The sequence below is a fragment of the Elephantulus edwardii genome, unplaced genomic scaffold, assembly GCF_000299155.1.
Source record: "Elephantulus edwardii isolate Elephantulus edwardi_28Jun2011 unplaced genomic scaffold, EleEdw1.0 scaffold00026, whole genome shotgun sequence".
Lineage (NCBI taxonomy): Eukaryota > Metazoa > Chordata > Mammalia > Macroscelidea > Macroscelididae > Elephantulus > Elephantulus edwardii.
In genome coordinates, this window is record NW_006399776.1 from 10,587,166 (window position 1) to 10,594,694 (window position 7,529).

At 36.2% G+C, this 7,529-nt stretch overlaps 1 pseudogene; it reads right to left on the reverse strand.

Annotated features, from left to right (window-relative positions):
• Positions 1-6,462: 6,462 nt before the first annotated feature.
• On the reverse strand, positions 6,463-6,804 carry LOC102843201 (annotated as a pseudogene).
• Positions 6,805-7,529: the final 725 nt, after the last annotated feature.

Here is a 7,529-nt window from a genome sequence, read left to right on the forward strand (position 1 = left end):
TGTATAGTATTCTATTGCAGGAATCTATCACAATTTCTTAGTCCATTTGGTTGTGGTTGGACATTTGGGCTGTTTACATATTCTTGAGATTGTGATAATGCTGCTGTGGGTATTGGTGTACAAATCTCTGTATTTCAGTTATAATTTCTTTGGGGTATATTCCTAGCAGTGGATTAGCTATGCCATATGGAATTTCTGTGTTCAGCTTTTTAAAGAAATGCCAAGGCACCTTCCAGAGTGGTTGTACCATTTTACAATCCCACCAACAGTGTATGAGAGTTCCTCTCTCTACACATCCTCTCTAATATTTATTGCTTACTGTCCTGCTAAACTGGGGTGAGATGGTATCTCATTATGGTTTTGATTTGCATCTCTCTTATTGCCAGTAAAATCTTAAGTTTTGATAAAGTTTAAACACAACTGATTTATCCTGTAATATTTTAAAAAATCCATCTTTTACTTTTTTTATTAAGTATTTGAACAAAAGAGGGCCATACTATGGAGGGCAGAAGAAATTCAGAAAACTAAACCTCTACAGTCTTCTCTCTTATAACAGAGGTCAGCATTTTTATGTTCTCTCATCAACAAAAAATACTCCCCCTTACAAACCCTTTGTGCTTTCTATTTTTGTTCACCTGCTACTCAATTAACACCAAATCAACCACACATTTGCAGAGGGTTTATTGTCAGACCATTGCACTAGAGCCCTTAACCTTCTATGTCACCTACATTACACTTGGAATTAGAAATAATCCCTTGACTGTGCTTAGAAATCATGCATTTTCATTTGATGTTTTGATAAAATTTTCCTCCTAAGTACCACCTTTGGTGTTCATAAAGTTATAATTGTATCTATGTGTGTCTGACATTTATTACCTTCCTCAGGACCATAAAATACACTTTTCTCTTTTAAGTATATCTGCTGACATGTTACATAAGGTAAGTTTTAAATAATACCTATAAATTAATTAGCATGTTTTCTCTTCTTAGAGAGGCAGGTGAAGGCTTACTAATACTGTTTTAGTACATTTAGAAGTTTTAATTTGATTTCAAGATAGGACAATGGCTTACTCTTACCTGATTTTATTTTTAACTTAGTAATATTTATTCATTTATATCAGGCAAGTAATAAATATTCCTGTGTGTAAAATTAAGGAAATAAAAAATGTTTCAGAATAAAATTATCTCCCCCAAATGATTTTACAGATTTGTAATGCCCGTTGATAATTTTGATCTCTTAAATGTAAACCCATCTATTATTTTATAGGGTCACTATGAGTCGCAAGTGACTCGATGGCACATAACAACAACAACATATATATGTATTTGTATGTAAATTGATATTTTATTATCTATTTTGTTTATACAGTACTTTATATAAAGGTGTTTATTAATATACAACTTAGAATTGCACTTTATATATGATTTTGTATTTTACCCTCATCAATTATATTCCATAATTATAGTGTTCCATGCTATTAAACACTCTTTTTAAGTTTGGGTTTTATGCCTAATAATATCCATTCACTTGTGAAGATGTCCTGATATATTAATCTGAATAGTTAAACATTTCTGTTATCATAAATAAAATTCGGCTAAATATGTCATTTGTGTGTGTGTGTGTGTGTGTATAAATCTTTATTTCTCATTGTTTCTTCAATATAAATTCTTTAAAGTGGAAGCGCTGAATCATACTTTTACAACCATTTATCAGAGTCCTTTCCTGAAAGACTGTAAATTATTCCATGTTCATATTCTAGTCTAACTAATTTTGACTACATAAAGTCTGCTGTTAGGGACCTCTCCAAAGTACCGAAGAGCAGTGGTGTCTCTCCGGAGACTAAGGTGCATCTGATACAGGCCATGGTCTTTGCAATCACTTATTTATTATGTGTCAGAGAGTTGGACAATGACTAGGGATGATAGAAGGAGAATTGATGCCTTTGAGCAGTGGTGCTGGAGAAGAGTATTGAATATACCATGAACTGCTAAGAAAACAAACAGGTTCATCCTGGAGAGGGTTAAATCAGACTGCTTATTGGAGGCAAGGATTCTGAGGCTTCATCTGACATACTTTGGGCATGTTGTAAGGTGGGACCAGTCCTTGGAGAGGGACATCATGATTGGCGGGTGGAGGGCAGGCTCAGGAGGGGAAGGCCCTCTATGAGGTGGATTGATTCAGTGACTGGGGTAATCAAGATGGATACATTGGAACCAGTGTGATTGGCACAGGACAGGGCAGAGTGTAGGGCTGTTGTACATAGATAGGGTCACTATGAGTCACAAGCGACTTGAAAGCACATAACAACAACAACAACAGCATATTTTTAACCTCCGCAAACTTAGTAAGTATAAAATGATTAATCATTGTTGTTTAAAAAGCCATTTATTTAGTTAGCTCTTTAGTGGAATATATGATAACATCGTTATATTGTGTCATAATTTTGGTCTTTATAGTTTATTGATGAAATTCTGAGCTCTAGAAATAGATGAATTTTAGTTCAAATTCCGGTTTTATCACTCTTTGGTAAAACTATGTTGATGTTTAAAGGTTCTAACTAAAAACCATCCTTGCTGCCTTTGACTAGGTTTTGATTCTTTGTGACCCTATTGGGTGAGATAGGACGACTTTACAGAGCATCCTAGGTTGAAGTCTTTATAAGGCTCACTGTTACATCTTTCTTCTGTGGAGCAGCTTCTGTATATGAACTACCTACCTATCAGTTAACAACCAAACACTTAACCAACTATGCTGCCAGAGTAACTTGTCTAAAGCTCAAGACCTCAAATGCTCATGGTGATAATCTTGGCATCTAACATATACCATGAATGTGAGGATAGGGTAAAAAATATAAAAGTAAAATGAAAATATTTTATGAGCATGACTTTATGCCTGATGTCAAAAGTGTTCAATATAAGTTAAGCACTGTATTCTTATGTGAATTGGCTTTTCACTATTTGTAGCCATTCTTATTTATTTTTTTCTCACTTGTAGCTAATATAAATAAGCGCTTCAAAATCAATAGGAAAATATTAAGTATATTAACCCTCTTCCATTATTGATTGCCAAGTAATTGATTTTACCATGCTTTTGACATAGTTAGACTGTAATTTTTATTCACAGATACATCTCTAACAACTTATGTAATTTCTAGAAAATAAGAAGAACCTAATATATTTTAACTCTTTTATTGTTTTTGAAAATCCACTGGCCAGTCATTGAACTTTTCTCTAGATATAAACCTGAGAAATAACTAACAAAATTCCTTAAAATATCTTGTTGGGCTTTAACTGTGAAAGCATTGGATTTATTTAGAGAAGATTTAGATATTTTTTAAATTAAGCCTTGCCATTCAGGAACATGGTAGGCAGTATGGCCTTTCCTCTCATGCATGGCTGTTGAATCAGAACCAAAGGCTTTGCCTCTCTGGTTCTAAGCCATCAGTTGCTCTGCAGGGGAAAGAGGAGCAGTCTTCTATGCGATGTATGTTGTTGTTGTTTATTGTCTGTTCAGAACCCACCCATAGCTGACCCTCCAGTGGGTTTTCAGATGAAGTTAATTGCATGGAAGGAGATTGTCCATCCTTTCCCTGTGGAGCAGTTGGGGGCCTTGTATCTCTCTCCTTCAGGATTGCAGAGCAGCTTCTTGCCACTAGTCTACCAGCCTCAGAATGCGATGTATAGCCTCAGAAAACCAATGAACAGTAATATTACTTAGTTTCTCCAAATGCTGCTTCCTAGTAGATGAAAAGTACAGTGCACCTTCCATCAAGCTAGGTCTTCTTTTAAGCTTTCCCATTGAGTCTTTTCTTTTTCCTTATAAATAAGAGTTGTGGCCACTCTTGTTTGGTACATTTTTAATTCTGATTTTTTAAAATATAGATTTTTAGACCAATTTTAGGTTTGCAGAAAAATTGTGCAGAAAGTTTTCAGAAAGTCATGGCATGGAAACAGAAATGTCTGGCCTCCACTAATTTCACAATTGAAAATAATCCCCATCAATAACATAAAGCCTAATCTTGGGAAGTCAGACATGTCCCCACAATCCACACTTTCTTCCACAAATCTTAACACCAACTTTTAACCTTCCTACAACATTAAGGTCTATAATATTTTGCAACAGCCACAGAGGACTGGTGGTGGTTTAATATAAGAAAGTAGCAGGTTACTATTCAGGACTGTAAACACTCAGGATAGTTTTCTTCCATCAGGACTGGTTCTTCTCAGGCCTGCTTGATGGCATACTTTTCTCTGAACCTCAGCTTTGAGTTCTGGCTGTTGCTGAACTCGAGCAAATATTGCAAAACTTTTTAACTCTGCCAATAATGTGCTGGGGTTACCTACACTCTGTCAAAAACCTGAACTCAATGACACTAAGCAATAGATCTGTGGATTGACAAACCAATAAATTTCTTAAGGAACACTCTTGGAAAGAACAGGTCTCCTGTATAAAGGGACTTGTGTTTCTCACACAGTGAATCAGTAGCTGATAACTCTTCTCACTTTTTGTCTCTGTTGCCATTGTCCCTGCTCCCACCATCTGATGTCATCTCTCTGGTGTGAGAGATCTTCAACTCTCTGTGTAGGAATCTCAGATCAAAAAGACCTCCTCTACTCTGTTCTTTCATGTTATGGTAGTGATACCTTCATTTCCTGCCTAGGTCAGCTCAGTTGAAATCTAGCAAGATGGAAAATTTACCAGTCCTACATTAGCATATGGCACATCTCATATGCATAGTCCCATTTAAAAGGTGCAATTTATTTTATTACATTATTAGAAAGTTATCTAATCCCCTTCTTTTTTCCCCTCCACTTGTTCTTTTTAGGTGTCATTATGATTCATAGTAACCCTGTTAACAACAGATCAGAACCCTGCCTTTCTCATGATCTCTGACAAGCAAAAGTCCATTGTTGTAGTCACTGACAGAAAAATCCACCTTGTTGATGGTCTTCCTGTATTTCTCTGATCCTATTTATCAACATGATGTCTTTTTCCAAGAATGCCCCGCCCTGATAACATGCACAAAGTTTGGGAGACACAGTTTCATCATCATTCCTCTAAGTAAATCCTTGGTTGTACTTCTTTTGTCAGTCCAAGGAATATTCTAGAGTCTTTTACAACACTACAATTCAGAGGCATCGGTTCTTATTCTTTTTTTTTTTCAGCCTACAGCACCCAGTATTCCCAGGCGGTCTCCCATCCAAGTACTAACCAGGCCCGACCCTGCTTAGCTTCCGAGATCAGGCGCGTTCAGGGTGGCATGGCCGTAGACCGGTTCTTATTCTGACATCCATTTTCATCTATTACTTTTCAGATGCACAGCAAACAAATGAAAACAACATGGATTGGATCAGGTACACGTTAGTCCTTAAGGTAACATTCCTGTTCTTTAACATTTTAAAGAGTTCCTTGGCAGCAGATATTCTACTGCTATCAGAGGTGTTGATTGTGGATCCAAGTAAAATGAAATAATTTCCATCTTAATCCCTTCCTCATCAAATCCCTTCAGTGGGTCATAAACATCTCATATTTGTGTAGTCATATCCGGCTTTGTGGTGAGGGTAATGAAGATAATAACTAGAAAATTCATATTAAGTAATTCACTTCACAACGAAAGTTCAAAGTGGAGAGTTCTTGCATACCCCCACTTATCTGATGCACAATTTTTCTATTATTAACATCATTATTACAATTAGAAAGTCAATATTTGTATATTACTACCAATTAAAGTCTATAGTTCACATTAGAGTTTCATCTATTTGAGATAATTCTTCAGGTTTTTGACAAATGTGCACTGTCATGTTTCTACCACTGCAATATCAAGGAAAAGGGCTTTTAATTAAAATTCCATGTGTTTCATGTACTCGTGCCTTCCTCTTTCCTCTAAACTTGAACTCTCTTTGATGGGTATTATTAATAAATTCCAAATTCTCTAAATACTTATCAGTTATAAAACTATAGTTACATAGTTATAAAACTGACATCAAGTTTCTCCAGCCTGCAAAACTAGTTACTTTGCCTTAGGATTCTTTGTTTTCTTTCTTTAGCCATGTAAAGTAGTTTAATCTGTTTTTTTTATTATCATTATTAATTTTAATAGACATTTACAGAGGTTTTGGATTTCCATTCATTCATTGCCACACTTTTCTCCCTGCCCACCCCTCCCCACCAGTTCGCTTCACCCTCTGAAGAGAAAAAAAAAATTCCTTCATTAGTATACAATTCCTACGTCCCCCCCACCCCCCCCACCCCGAGTACACTTCTCTATTCAACCTTAATTCTGGATTCCTGTGCCTAATACTCAATCATATATCACTTCTAATCTGTTCTTTCCCTCATCTGTTTTAATACAATATACATAATTTATCCAGTTTTTCTTTATTTTGGGAAACTGATTTCTAATTTATGGCAAGTTTCACTTTCAGAAATAAAACCACAGAACAACACAATCTAATGCAATCTTAAAGGCTGGCATGCTGAGCAAGGAATGTTCTTATTCTTTGTAGGAGTTCCTTCTTTACACTGTCAGGTACCAGGGCTCTGCCTTTTGGAGTGATTTCAGCCACCAAGTCATCAACAGTAACGTGTTCTAGTCCTTTTACTTTAATTACCTCTTATGCAAAAGCAAAAAACAAATCATATAATTTAAAATCATTATCTTTACAGTGTGCTTTCAACTGGTCCTTCCAGCCACATTCAATTAGTTTGGCTCTCAGCAGTTCTTTGAGTCGTTCTCTTTCTCTATTTTCTATCAACTTTTGGTTAATTGCTGCTCTCATCTGCTCATCTTTGTTCATTTTGCTAACCACACTCTTCGGCTGCCCAGACTTAGACCCTCAGTAGCTCGGGCACCGAAGCACACAGTCTGTCTGTTTATCAGGACAAGAAATGCATCTCTCCTAGAGCAGCCTTTGTTTACCTCTTTGTTTTTTCCCAGACATATGCAAACTGTATCTTAATCTTCCTGCTTGCCAAGAGGGGAGGTGCACCTTTCCTGAGTTAGCCTTTATCTTTCAGGCCTGTTTTTCCTCACTCAAGTGTTAACTCTTATAGGTTGGCTGTTTACTGGTATCTGTGTGAATGGTCTTTGGGTTTTTTTTCAGATGTGGAAATTCTTTTATTTTACTAACAAATAAAAGCCTAATAACCACTCCCAAAAGAGGTGACAGTTTCTGAGAAAGATCTCACTGCTCCCAGATCTGTAATAAAGTGCTTATGGATATTGCAATCTGACTGTCTTGTCAGCAATTAACTGTGAAAAGAACCCCTTGCATTCAGTAACATCTTTTTCTAGTGCTTTTTCTCTCCCTCTCTCTTTTCTTTCATTGCTGTCCAGTTTACTCCACTGGTAGTCTATGCTCTTTTCTGTTTTCAAAACTATATATCTTTATGATAAGAGACTATCCACTTTTTTCCTCAGAGTAGCTAGTAGCTAGTGTATTCAAACTGCAAGAGACACAATCTTTTTGTTAGCACACCAACAGCCTATGGACTAGGCAACTAGAGTAACTCTTATTGTTGTTGATTG